At 47.3% G+C, this 14,058-nt stretch overlaps 1 long non-coding RNA gene across 1 annotated transcript; it reads left to right on the plus strand.

Moving 5' to 3' along the window:
- The first annotated feature begins 1,888 nt into the window (after positions 1–1,888).
- On the plus strand, positions 1,889–11,735 carry LOC134486809 (uncharacterized). Its single transcript, XR_010066202.1, has 2 exons — positions 1,889–2,962; positions 11,180–11,735. It is a non-coding gene; the product is annotated as an uncharacterized LOC134486809 (long non-coding RNA).
- The last annotated feature ends 2,323 nt before the right edge of the window (positions 11,736–14,058 follow it).

Raw genomic sequence — 14,058 nt, forward strand, 5'->3', positions numbered from 1 at the left:
TTCATTTGCCTAGACAGCCCTACTTCATACCCATGTCTTTGCAGAATTAAGAGTGCTTTCTTTTCATAGCAACAGTGTCACACAAGGTATATTGTTACCCACTGTCCCTAGCGGGTGACGCACTCGACTGACTCGTTGTGCATGTTGGGGTGCATATATGTCACAGCATGTGTGTGGAGGTCACAAAAACACTTGGGGGAATTGGTTCATTCCTTCCACCATTTGTGACCAAGGAATGGAACTAAGGCTCAGTGGGAGCACCCTCTACCCACTGAACCATCTTACCCACGCAGCTCTCTCTCCCTTGACACTTCATCACCCGCCATTTGGCCTCTGGACACCTCTTCCTTATCTTTTCCTCATCACTGTAAAACCATAGAGACTGATGGCACAGGACGTGTCTCCTCCAGCCTCACCGGTTGGGTGCCATTCACTACTATGTTTAGTTCTGTGATTGCCTGATTAATGTATTTACCGACTGTCACCACAATAGCCATACACAGCAAAGAGACTTAGAATTCCCTTGACTTAGAACCACAGAAGTTTGCTCTGCATGCTGGGAAAACTGAGCAGGCTAAGCAGGTCAGTGTGCAGACACAGCTTGGGCACAGACGCTGCCCTGTGCGTCCCAGGATGGATGGTCTTTGCTCACACTGCTTTGCATGCATTAGTCTCCAGGTTCTCCCTCAGCGGGTCGTAGCACTGTGAACCTGTGCTCTGCTTTACTCTCTAATGTGCATCCCACTCACACAGACGCCCGTGTGACCCACCTCCACGCCCCTTCACTGATTAGGTGAGGACAAGTTGTGTACCAGCTGTCTTCCTTGACAAAGTACTTTAGATAAGGAACTTAAAGGAGAAAAGATTGATTTTGAATCACAGTCCAGAGAGCACAGTCCATCATGGCAGAGAAATCACAGAAAGGGTGGTGAGAGCTATGCCAGGCTGTGGATGCTGGAATCGTGCAGATAAGGAACAAAGATCAGACCAGAAGTGGGACTGACCTGTAACCTTAAGGCTCACCTTCAATGACCCAGCAACCAGACCTCCTGTCCCAAAGGCTCTACAAAACAGCACCACACGCTCAAATGTTACACAACGTGGGGGCTTTTCACACCCAACGTTGACAGTCCGGTTCAGGGGCTAATTTCTTTGTGCACAGTTTGGCTAATATTGATAGTTGACTATTATCTATATATTGTCTATATATAGATCTATACATATGGCCAGTTCCTTACATAGTGGATTATACCTGTGTTTACAAATTACACTGATGACTTCTCAGGGGTGACAATGTCTTAGGGGTGACAATGTACTCCCCCAAATGTTTTCAAATCAACTTTTGAAATCAAATCACTAAATCAAATTGTGGTGAAAATTAAGGCAAGCATCCAAGGTAGAGATTCTCCATTAACTTCTCTCTGTAAAGAACTATTTGTCTGTTAGGTGGAAGAGATAAAAATGGAGCCGCTAGCCGAGGGGCAGCAGGATCTGCTGACAGGAAGCTGCAGGAGCTTCCTCTGCGCTCTCTTTCCCAACTCTTCCAGGGAGACTCTGTGTCAGAGGCCTGCACAGGTCTACGTTTTGTGCTGAGGAGCAAGCCCAGCAGGTGGATGGACTTCTGCCAAGCCCAATGCTGTTAGGTCCCTGGAACCCAGAATCCACACCCACGAGTTGTTCTCTCACTTACACGAATGCCATGATGCACAGACATACATGCATGTGCGCGCGCGCGCGCGCACGCGCGCGCGCGCACACACACACACACACACATTTAAACAACTTTTGATTTGTATAATTTATATCCTCCTGATAATGACATTTAATTCTAGATGGCCATTATAGAAATGGAGGTCAGGGCTGAAGCGATGGCTCACAGATAGGAGCATTTGCTGCTCGTCCAAAGGACTCGGGTTTGAGTCCCAGCAACCCCATGGTAGCTCAAACTGTCTGTAACTCCAGGTCTAGAGAATCTGATGCCATCTCAGTGCACCAAGCACACACTCAGTGCATTTACATGCACCCAGGCAAAACACTTGTATACATAAAATAAAAAATGAAAAGTTCCAAATTATCTAAAGAAATGAAGGTGGACCTCATAAATCTCCTTCGTGCTTTTCTTCAGCTCCCCAGACTAGGGATTGAACCTGGGGACTCACTCCAGCCAAGTGTTCTACCAAGTGACCGTCATCCCCAGACCCTTTGAGATTCACTTAGTCTCTTAAATTCTATCCCTGCAGTCTCCTGGCAGCAGCTGATGCCCTCCTTCCGCCAGGCTCCTTGGGGAAGAAAGCTCTGGAGTCTGGTGAGCTCTCATCTGAGAACTGGGAATCCTTTGTCCTGGGCTCTGGTGATCCTGATTCTCCAACAGGTACCTGTTGGGCTGGCATTTCCTGGTGTGCACCCATGGCAGCCTCTTTCTTTGTTGTCTGAGTTTGGATTAAAGGGAGGCTTGTTGCTTCACAGTCAGGTATGCTGGGTCTTAGCTCGGAGGAGAGAAGGGTGAAAACAGGCTCTTGAGCAACTCGGACTAATAGAGTGTTAATTAGTAAGGCGCACTTAACTTTTTCATGCCAACCCAAACAGGCCAGCGTAGGCGGACATTTTTTTGCAACCTACTTTTAATAAGGGTTCAACCTCTCCTCTAGACCACAACCCAACAGCGGTAGTGGAAGAGAAAAGTTATTAGGATACGGGGGAAGTGGACCCGTTCAACAGTAGTTCTTTGGGGATGAGCTCCATCTTCTTTGGCATCAGTTCAGTCCCATAGCGAACACCAAATATGACTCAGCAGCTACTGACCAGTCCTTTCTGCAGGCAGACGCCAGGAACGAGCCAGCAGCTGTTGTCCAATCCTGAAGAAACCATTAGGCTCGACGACCAGCCTGAGGCGAGACCTTGGAAGCAGCAAGGAACCTCACAAGCAGCCCTTGGGCGAGTTTCTCTCAACGGCAGCGTTATTGTAAGTTAAGCTCAACAACACTATGTAAGGTGAACCAATACACGTGTGTTGTTAGGGAAAAATAGTGAGGTGGAGCAAACCAAACCAATGCTCAGTGCTCGACTCTCACTGTCTGGGGGGGGTCACAGTTATACCCCATCCCAGGTCCTCCCACGAGTTTGCTTTAGCCAGACCTCCTTTCACCTGCGTGCCCCAGCCAAACAACACTTGACAAAGCTAACTTTCCAAAGGAATTAGAAGTTCCCACTCCACATTCCCCTTTCTGTTTAAGAATTGTCCTTAAGACTGCCATTAGCAATCTACACACAATAGAAATAATTGTAAGAGCCATCACATTTTCAATAAACGCCATGTGTATAACACAGTCAAACAAGCTAAGAAAACAACCTCAAATTTCTATCAGTGTACAGTAATTCAAACAAAATGACTTTAAATTTTTACCAGTCTCTGATCATAACCAATAATAACCTTCCATCCTAGATGCTAACAATTACAACACATCAAAAGACCAAACCTCTCCAACCCAACTTAAGGGACTAGGGCTACGATCTTTGTAAAAATTGCTTCGGGGTTGGGGATTTAGCTCAGTGGTAGAGCACTTGCCTAGCAAGCACAAGGCCCTGGGTTCGGTCCCCAGCTCTGAAAAAAACAAAAACAAAAAAAAAAAAAACAAACAAACAAACAAAATTGCTTCCTGCTGAATTGGGGTGAAGAATTCCTGTATGGGCCCCAAGGGGAAAAAATGGATCATTTGCAGAAAGCTAGCTGTAGCATTTGTTGTCAAACCCCCGTGTTTCTGCAGCCTCTGCATTGTATGTCCAGTCTCTGTATTGTTCAGTCTCTCTATGGTCGATCACTGGGGCTGGTCCTTTTGAAGTCGGTTTGCCTGCATATTTTGGAGAAGTCAGTAACTGAGACAGTCTGTGAATCACCTGTGCTATTCGCTTTGCGAAGACTTTCATGTCTCAGCTGATAAGAGGGTTTTTCTGGTCAGAGCTAATCTTTATAAGCTTTGTTTGTAGCCGTATTTTGTCATTTTCTGTAGATACATAAACATAACCACATCCCCATCTTAAAACTGTTGCAGGTTTGTATTTCAATCCCAACACATCCCTACAGAATATCGGTTGGCCCAGTTCCTCAGTTTTTTCAGTAACCCAGTGTCTCTCAGCTACTGTTGTTCCTTTCTCACCAACATTAAGAAAGTTGAGAGCTAACAATGCATTATGCAGTCTGTCCCTGGGGTCTTTACTCTCCTGTTTTAATAAGCATCTCTTTTAAGGCATGGTTGGCTCTTTCTACAGCTGCTTGTCCTGTGATTTGACCATGGGCACAGATTGCGATCGTTCTACGTCACTTGGGGCAATACCTTCTCCAGAATCATCTACCACATCACCTCTAGTCTCCTTATTTGCTGTCCCTAGAAATTGCAGGAATATTAATTTGAGTACCCCATTGTGGTAAAAATATCCTTCCCCATAAGTTCATGCATATGTCAGCCACGTAAGGCTTCAACTTCCCTGTTTGCCCTTCTGGTCCCACACAGGTAATCCATTGGACACTTTGTCTTATCCTTGATAATTCACCAATTCCTATAAACTCTGTGTAAACTTTCTGAAGTGGCCAATCTGGATTCCAAGACTTTTGGGAAAGTATACTAACATCGGCTCCTGTAACTACCAACCCTTCTATGTCCACACTCTTCATTTGTACGATTAATTTGGGTCTCTGATCATTGACCATTCTTTGCCAGAACACACTTCCCAGTGCTCCCCAAGGCCCTGTTCATTCAGTGGGAGGGACATTGCCCTATACAAGGAAATAACAACAATGGAGCAATTCTATCCCCTGCTTCAATGTGCATCTCCCTTTTCACGTTACCATGATTTTTATTTCTTCCTTGCCATCCCCATTTACTACTCCTGGATGCACAATAAATTCTTGAGGAGTTAATTCACTTCTTCCCAAGATTATTCAGACTGTCCCTGAAGGTAAGGGACCATACACAGCAATGGTTAACTTATAACGTTCAACTTTTGGAGATAATGTAAAAGAGTTGTCTGTGGCCAGATCCAAAGCTACACTTCCTTCCGTAGCATGGATTAGATCAGAAATACTTAATTTTCTTGCCTGCTTGGTACCTCCTGACTGGCCAAGGGAAGCTCCTGTCTGGAGTCAGAGGGCTCTGGTTTCCTAGCTCTCGCCTGAGAAGGGGCGGAGACAGAGGGTGCCTGGAAATTGAATGGTCACTGGAAGTGACCTGCTCTGCTGTTACTGAAAGAGCCTGCTCAACTTTGACTTCCGAAATTTTCTTCCTGGGCTATGGGAGATGTCAGCAAATTAAAAATGCAAACAGCACCAGAAACTCTAGGAAGGCTCCCTGTTTAAAATCTCTTTGAAAGTTCCAGCGATTGTTATACTCTCTGTGAACAAACCCTTGCCAGTCCTTCTGTCTTTCCATCCACAAAACTACCAACTCCAGGGGGATTTTAGGTGGTCTATTGATCAGCTGGAATACATCCTGTAGACTAGACTGTGATGGTCTGTATGTGCTTGGCTCAGGGAGGGGCACTATTAGGAGTTGTGGCCTTGTTGGAGTAGGTGTGTCACTGTAGGCATGGGCTTAATACCCTCATCCTAGCTGCCTGGAAGTCAGTATTCTGCTAGCAGCCTTCAGATGAAGATGTAGAACTCTCAGCTCCTCCTGCACCATGCCTGCCTGGATGCTGCCATGTCCCCGCCTTGATGATGATGGACTGACTGAACCTCTGACCCTGCAAGGCAGCCCCAATTAAACGTTGTCTTTTTAAGAGTTGCCTTGGTCATGGTGTCTGCTCACAGCAGTAAAACCCCAGCTAAGACATAGACCCAGAGGAGATTCATCATCAGACTTCCTACTGCTGACAACATGTTCTTGAATAGATAAAGATGTGGAAGACAAGAGACAAAAAGCCATTGAAGACTATTTCTTTATTTAAGATGTCATTGTACCCTCTCCCTGGACTGATCATGGCAGAAATCGGCCTTCAGCGCTTCATCCCAGGAAATTTTTGTTTGTTTGTTTTTTTGTTCTTTTTTTCGGAGCTGGGGACCGAACCCAGGGCCTTGCGCTTCCTAGGTAAGCGCTCTACCACTGAGCTAAATCCCCAGCCCCCATCCCAGGAAATGTTTAAGTAGCAGTAGTGACTCCTGCTGGGAAAATGCTGACTCTTCCTTCTGAGAAGTAAAATGCTGCCTGCCAGACTCTGCTGCCTCTTCCTGTGGATCTTTATTCGGAAGCCATATTAGGAGACTATTTCAGAGCGGATGACTTTGTGGACCAAGCTCCTGGGAACCTCAGTTCCTCATCTCTCAGAAGAAAGCTTTTTTGGGGGGGGGTGTGAAATGGGAGCGTCTCTGACTCCTTGCCTTCAGCTTCTCCTGAAAGTCCTCCCAGAAGCGCTTGAGGATCTCTTGAGAGACAGTTTTCTTCTACCTCCATTCAGAACAGTGCAAAAATTAATACTGATACAGTGTGGGGAGCAGGCCCACCAGCATTTACTGAGGTGGACAACCCAGTCTCCTTTGCTGACAACATGTTGGTTAGGGCCATAAACTATAATTACTACTATTAATTGAATGCCTGGCTGCTGCTGTGTCCCTGGTGGCTGTGTTTTGATTGATCCATGGGCTCCAGGCCAGCCTTGCTTTGGCTGTGTGCCATATAACTGCATCTCGAAGCACTCTATAAACACTCATTAACCCCCAGTGCACATCCAAATACTGGGCACCATCAAACCTTTCCCAAGACTCAGAAAGCACGTTTGCTTTAGACTTGACAGTTCATGACTTACTGAAGGCCAGGATCAGCCTTCCTTAAGTCTCTCAAGCAAGTCACCTTATCCCCAGACCACGGTCAGTCTGCGGTCACCTGCTCTGCCCCTCTGTCATCAACCCCAGCAACTGCACTTCCGGCCATGTTGAGACATCCTAATTGACAGTCATCTCCCTGTCTACTAATTTCCATTTGAGAAGATATGATCTTCCGGGTCACGTCATCAATGTCCCCATCCCTCAATCATCACGTCACCATCTCTCAGTAGCTATTGAACTGAAAGTGTCTTCCTCACATCATCCCCTATGGTAAAAGGAAATCTCGTCTTTCTATCACCATGACACCCTGGTCTGAGGTCACAGGGCTGGGTTGGGTATGGATGTGGGAAGAAACTGGGAGGAAAAGTAGTTTTCTTCCCTTTATATTTTCAGATCCCCACCCCACAAAAAAACCAGAACAAAGCACACAGATGCCAGGAGACCCCTCAAGTATTCCCTGCTGGTGTGCCAGGGGCAAGCCTCCTGCTCTGCCTTACCCATGAGGCAGTGGCTCACAGCAGTCCAGACCTCATGTATATGCAAGGTACAGAAAACTCCCCCTGCCAGCTGTCAGGCAAGCCCCTCAGAACCCCAGGCCTGAGCACATGTGCACCCTACCCCCACCCCCAACCCCACACACATGCTACTGTGTACACCAGGTCCTGGAATGTTTGTGGTTTTCCTCCCAGCTTCCACAAGTGACATCAGGCTGACCTGTCCAGCTCTGACAAGCACCAGGGAGACCAAGCTAATCACTCCTCTCTGCTGAGTCAGCAGAATATTCCCAGAAGCGGTTTCATGGTATATGAATCACCTGAGCCCAGGATGTGGTTGCGTTTCCCTCACACCTGGCTTTAATGCTAGGACAGTGCTCACTGGAAGCCCCTCAGCCTCTGGAGAGCTGAACAAGGAGCAATTCTGCAACCTCTGGGGAAGCAAGACGTACTGCTGGGGGCTGCATAAGGGCTTCCTGGCTTCTTGCCTTTCCCTTGCTTTCTTTACTCAAGGCAGAGCAGAACCCCCACTTGTAATTAACCCTTCACAAGCTGAGTCTCAGGATCTCCACTAATGCAGGGGTAGGCTCAACTAAAGCAGCTGTATCAATAGACGCCATTTCCTGGGTCCTCAGCACACAGGCAGGTTGTAGAAGCTCTGGGGAATGACTGAGACTCATTCATAGATGAGACACTGAATATTTGTCCCCCTATGTGTGCGCGCGCACGTGTGTGTGTGTGTGTGTGTGTGTGTGTGTGTACGTGTGTGTGTAGACCGAGATTAGCTTCAGGTGTCTTCAGTTGGTCTCCACCTTATGTTTTGAGGCAGGGTCTCTCACTTAACCTGACGCTCATTGGTTTGGCCCCAGAGATCCTCCTGGCTCTGCCTCCCCATCGCTGGGATTACAGCCATGAGCCACCATGCGAAGCCTTTCCAGGTCCTCATGCATGCACAGCAAATTCTTTATTAACTGAGACATTCCCCATCCTAGAATTAATGTTCTTACACAAAAGAGTGCACAGGGCTCTCTCACTGGGTCTATCAACCAATTAAGACACAGCCAAAAGATAGCTGTGAATGAATCAGGAATCTAATGGCATGAGTCAGTTTTCCAGCATTCAGAACTGTGAGCAGTAAATCCCTTATTGTCTCAACACAGAAGCAAAAGCACCTGAAACCCAAGTCTTTAATTAGGATCTTTCTGAGATGTTGCGAAGATATGAACAAAAACAAGACCCAAGCCTCCATAGACGGGACAACAAGGAAATTACTAAGAAAGATTCAAAGAACAGCTAACAGATTAAGTCAAAAGGATATTCCAGAACACAAGGCCCAGGGGACCGTCGGCAACAGATGAGCAGCTCAAGGATCAGTCAGAAAGTCAGTTATCCAGCTAAGATGTTCCTCAGCAAGGAAACAGGAAGAGCATCAGATGCAGGATTGAAAACACTTTCCTGGGGATGGAAAGTCCTTTTCCAACTTAAAAAGCCCAGGCTAGGGAGGTGGCTCAGGAGAGAAGAGGGTAAGGGAGTCTGGAACATAAGCACAAAGACTGGAGTTTGTGTTCCCAAGAGCCACACAGAGTGTGGGCACACACACCTGTACCCCCCCCCCCGACCCACACCTCAGCTCATGTGTTGGACGCATGGTTTCCAGATCCTGATGCTATTTAGAAGGTTGTGGAACCTCTGGGAAGCACAGACTAGTTAGAAAAAGCAAGTTGCTGGGTAGATAGGATGCTGAAGCTTATAGTGGGGCCTGCTTCCTATCCACACCCTATCCCAGAGAGAGTTGAGCAGGCAGCTTCATACCTGCTGAGAGAGCCTCGTACCTGCTGCCACAGCTGGGAGAGCCTCTCCTGTCACCAAGATTTCCCCTCTACCTTCTAAGATAGCATCATGTTCTGGGAATCAAGTGTCCAACACATGAGCCGGTTGGGGGGCGGGGCACTCTATCCTAGAATCCTATCAGCTTCCGGGATGCACTATACGCATTCTCTCCCCCAGTAAGAATTTGTGTTTTGTCATCCTGAAAACAAAACATTAATGATTGTTTTCTCTGCCCTTCCTGAGGGAAATTCCTAGGCATTGTGCAATGCCTGACCCCTAGTAGGATTTCCTATTGAAACATCCCAAAGAAACAACAAATCTTCAAACTAGAATTAGATGTTTTGGACAAAGGAGTTGGGTGCTTACCATGCGCCATAATCCCTGCTCATCACCGTGACGGTGAATCCTGATTGCCATCTTGCTGGTTTTAGAATCACTTTGGGAGACACACCTCTGGGTACACAGGTGACACTGAAGACTGGAGAGGTTAGAAGTCTTACTTGGCATCCCTCATTTGGTGACCTATCCACCTACAGGTTTTGGGACTCCCCTCCTCTCTGCCTTGGAATGACTGAGATGGAGATCTTACACGAAGCCTCACAGGAGACTAGCTTGGTTTCATGAGGGACAAAGCTCCCATGGGGTGGGGGACACTTACAGAAAAAGTCAGGTCACAAGAGCTATCCAGATTTTTACTTCTATGTGCTTTCTGATCTCCTAACCAAGCCTACCCATGTCAAAGAATTATCAGGGTGAGAATTTGTCACAAAGAGATAATAAACAGATGCATCTTCAATAAAAAAATATAAATCTTTCATTTTGAATAAGAACAAAATGGTGTGATTCAGACCTAAATCTTCCCCAGGACACCTAGAAAATCTCAGTGAAGCTTTAAATCCATAAGTTCATAATGATATTAAAATAAAGTAAAATAAAATAATGCTAAAATTCCTTAGGATCTTAGGGAATCAATGTATTACTCAGGAAACTAGTAAACACATATAAGCAAACACGCATGCGTGCGCGCGCGCACACACACACACACACACACACACACACGCACACGCACACGCACACGCACACACACACACACACACAACAGGAGTAATACAAAGTAAAATAGTTGTAAAAGAAACCAAGAGGAAATGGATGAACCCAGTGTAAACAGAAGAGCCACACAACAGCTTCCTAAGGAACACCATGACTTCGGGTTGTCAAGCATAGTGGAGCACACATTTGATCCCAGCACTCGGGAGGCAGAACCTTCCTGATCCCTCTTTAGCAGAGGAAGGAGCCGGCTCAGGCTGTTATGACGTCGACGGCAGATTCTTGCGCAGCCTGGACCTTCAGACCTTGCTGGGCTCTTGGGTTTGCCTGGATAAACAGTAAATTAGTTAACTGTTCTTATTGTTGTGACCAAATACCTAATAAGAAGCAACCTGATGAAGGAAAGGTCATTTGGGTCACATTTGTTGTCACCATCATGGTGGCAACAGCATGACATACCATCATGGTGGCAACAGCATGTGGCAGCTGATCCCATTGCATTTGGCATGAGAAGGCGGAGAGAAATTGATGCTGGTGCCCCCAACTCACTACCTCCTTTTCATTCAGTCCAGGACTCAACCCACAAGAAGATGCCATTCACACTCAGGGTGGGTTTCCCTCTCCTCACTTAAGCCAATCTAGAGACCCTCCTACAGAAGAGTCCAGAAGCTTGTCTCTGTGGCAGTTCTAAGTCCCACCAGGCTGACCATCACAAGCTGGCTCGGGCCTTCTTTAAAACAGAACAGGGTGGTACATTGCAGCCACCTAGCTTTGAATATACAATCTGTTCCATTCCCTCATCTCTCTGTAGTTCGTGATTGCTAGTAGAAAAGGCTTGTAGATCTACATTTCTCAGCAGTTCTTGGAGGCCAAATGTCTACTTGGACAATGGTCAAGGCGACCTGGCCATGTCGGCTCATTGTGGTGCTCAGCCTTTCTTGGCAACCTCCTCACAAACAAATGAATGAAGTTTGGCTTTCTCTTTCCCCTCTAGACTCAACCCCACTCAACAGAGAGTGGGCCATCCATCTTGCCTCCACAGAAACTGTCATGCCTTGAACACAGCCCGTCTTCTCTGGGCCTGGACTCTCCCCTCCTGGGCTGACGTCAGCCTTGCCCTCCCTGAAGGTCCCACAGCCTGGAATCATCAGTGGTTGTGGTGTATGGGAGCAAACAACGGATGTATCTGCAGTACTGTGTGTCTCTGGTGATGTGGCCCAAAGACGCTTGGGTCACCAAGCCAAGTGCTGAGCTGGCTGAAGTTCTTACAGTCGCAGAGGCCAGGACTGCGCGCCACACAAAGAGGCCATTGTCTGGGCAGCATGAGCGATGTTTTGCTGGGGAAGGTTACTAGCCCGACTGCTTATTGTCACAGGACCTCAATTGATTTTGTGCCCAAGCAGTGAACTACAGGCAATTCACAGAATTCCTTCCTTTCTTTCCACAGCACTTACAGCTCTCAAGTCATGTAAGCCTGCCCTGGTGTTTGCAAACAAGTTATTCCCAGAAAGGGTTCCATATTAAAACCATTCCCTCTGTGCCATCACAAAGATGTCCTCTCCTTGCTGTCTTTTACCTCTTCTGACTCCCCATGTCACCTGTGGGAACATGGGTGAGGCTGACTTATCAATCACATGGAGAAAGCTGGAAAGCCCTTGGATCCAGGCTCAGCTGGGTGCTTAGACCTGACTGACAGCCCTGCAGCTTGTCCACCATCAGCCTCTCCCCAGAGTCCCCATCACTTGCCCTCCAACTCAACACTGAGCTCTACCCAGGAGAGGCCAGAGGCCAGTGGCCAGCCAACAGAGGCCTGAAAACCTTCCTACTGTGAGACACCGGTCCTTAATTAATAGTGAGAGCACTGGGACTTAGCAAAAGCGAAGCAGTTTGTGTCATAGACATGCAAAGCTGGCTGACTGTCAGCCTAGAGGAAAGGCGATAGTGGTTGGCACCTGATTTGGAGCCTTGTGGGGTTTTGTTTGTTTGTTTGTTTACAGCTTTTTATAGTTTCTAGTCATGTCCCCATGTCCCCTGAATTCCCCACTGTCCAAGTTCTTCAGGGAGGTTCAATCTTCCTTGTCTCTAGCATGGTCCCCATCCCAAATTCCTCATCCTCCTGGGACTCGAGAACACTCTCTTCTGATAGGAGAGCTCAGTCACATGGCAGACTGCCTGTAACCTGGCAACCCTAGGATGAACTGAGAACACCCAAGACAGACACTGACTCCAGCTGCGGGGGTCTTGGGGGGACAGACAGGGAGGCAGTGCCGCCTGCTCTCTGTAATCCTCTGATGAGCTCTGAGCTTACTTCATATGAAAAGTGGTCCATTGTGATGTATTTCTGGACCATTCCCTTTCAAGTCTAAGGGCTTGTACTAAGAGGCTGCACTTATGGGGAAGCCCCTTCCCCCACGATCCACACTGGCCACGGCTCTACACTCAACTCCTCTTATACTTCTATATCTTCAAACTGCCTCTCTCTTTAGGCTCTTTTTCTTCATCATAGCATATCAAAGTCTCTCAAACCCCAAACAAGTGCAAAAGGTAGCTTGCGCACACGCACGCACACACGCACGCACGCACACATGCGCCTTCCTTGCCCAGCTTTCTCCTTTGGACACAGAGCCCTAAGACACAGCCCATGCAACATCTCTCTACTTCTGCCCCTCCGAGTCTCCCTCAGCATTCAGACCATACATTCTCCAGTGTCTCTAGACAATTTTGCCAAGTGTCAGGAAGGCAGATGCTTGGGGATCCAGGTCCACTGAGGTGACCTCTTCAGGATTTGATGCACGAATCGCCTCAGACTCTCCTTGTTTGTAAGGAGACCAGCGTCTCTTTAGGATTCCTTGCTTTGAACACTGATCTCGACTTTCTATCTCTCTTCCCCACCCCACTCTCTGCCATATTCTACTGGGGACATTTAGAGCCAGCCCTGGCCCTCCCCCAGGTACTAGCAGTTACTGTCTCTAAAGCTCACTGTGACTCTTCCCTTCATACCCCCTCACCCCCTCCTGCATCCACAGCCTACCATGCTCACCATGATCGTCCAAAGCCATGGGCCACTTCAGTGGAAAATCTCCTCTTCCTCATTCGCCATACATAAAAGCAAACCCAAGACCGGCTTCTGGTCCTATTGCTTTTGTTCCTAAATATTTTAGAAGGTGGCCTTTCCCGCACTCTGCCTTTTTATTTCCATCAGTGATGTTTAAGTATATTGGATTCCATTTGGGTCATGCTCAAAACCACTGGCCATATTGCTCCTGGAATCTTGTGACACTTCTGTGTGGCAGGGACAGTCACAGTGGTTATGTGTGTGAAGCTTTGAACGATGTACCTGCCTTCTGCTTCTCACTCCTCAGAGGTCAGTATTTGAAGAAAAAGTCTAAAGATAAGTAGTGAGGGGAAACAATCCTCTGTTCTTGGACTCAAAAAACTAGAAACAAAATGGGAGAAAAATTGTCACACTACGCATGTGGGAAGGGACTGTGCTTACTTAGAATAAAACACTTTGGATACTGAACAGCAATGAAGCGAACAGTTCAACTAGAAAATCAGCAAAAACCAGGCTTAGGAGTTGGCTTAGTGAGTCATGTGTTTGATGTGTGAGCATGAGAGTTGGGGTCACCAACACGCACATAAAAGCCAGGCATGGTGGAACACACTTGTGACTACAGTACTATAAGGCAGAGATGGTCGGATCCTGTGGGCCTGCTGGCTAGTCAGTCTAAATGAACAGGGACCCCAGGTTCAGGAGCAATGCTGTCACCCAAACTAAGGTGGGTAGAAATAAAGGAAGATACCTAGTGTTGACCTCTGACCTCCACGTGTGCATTCAGAGGTGAGCGTGCCCACACACAAGTATACATGCTT

The sequence above is a fragment of the Rattus norvegicus genome, chromosome 4, assembly GCF_036323735.1.
Source record: "Rattus norvegicus strain BN/NHsdMcwi chromosome 4, GRCr8, whole genome shotgun sequence".
NCBI lineage: Eukaryota > Metazoa > Chordata > Mammalia > Rodentia > Muridae > Rattus > Rattus norvegicus.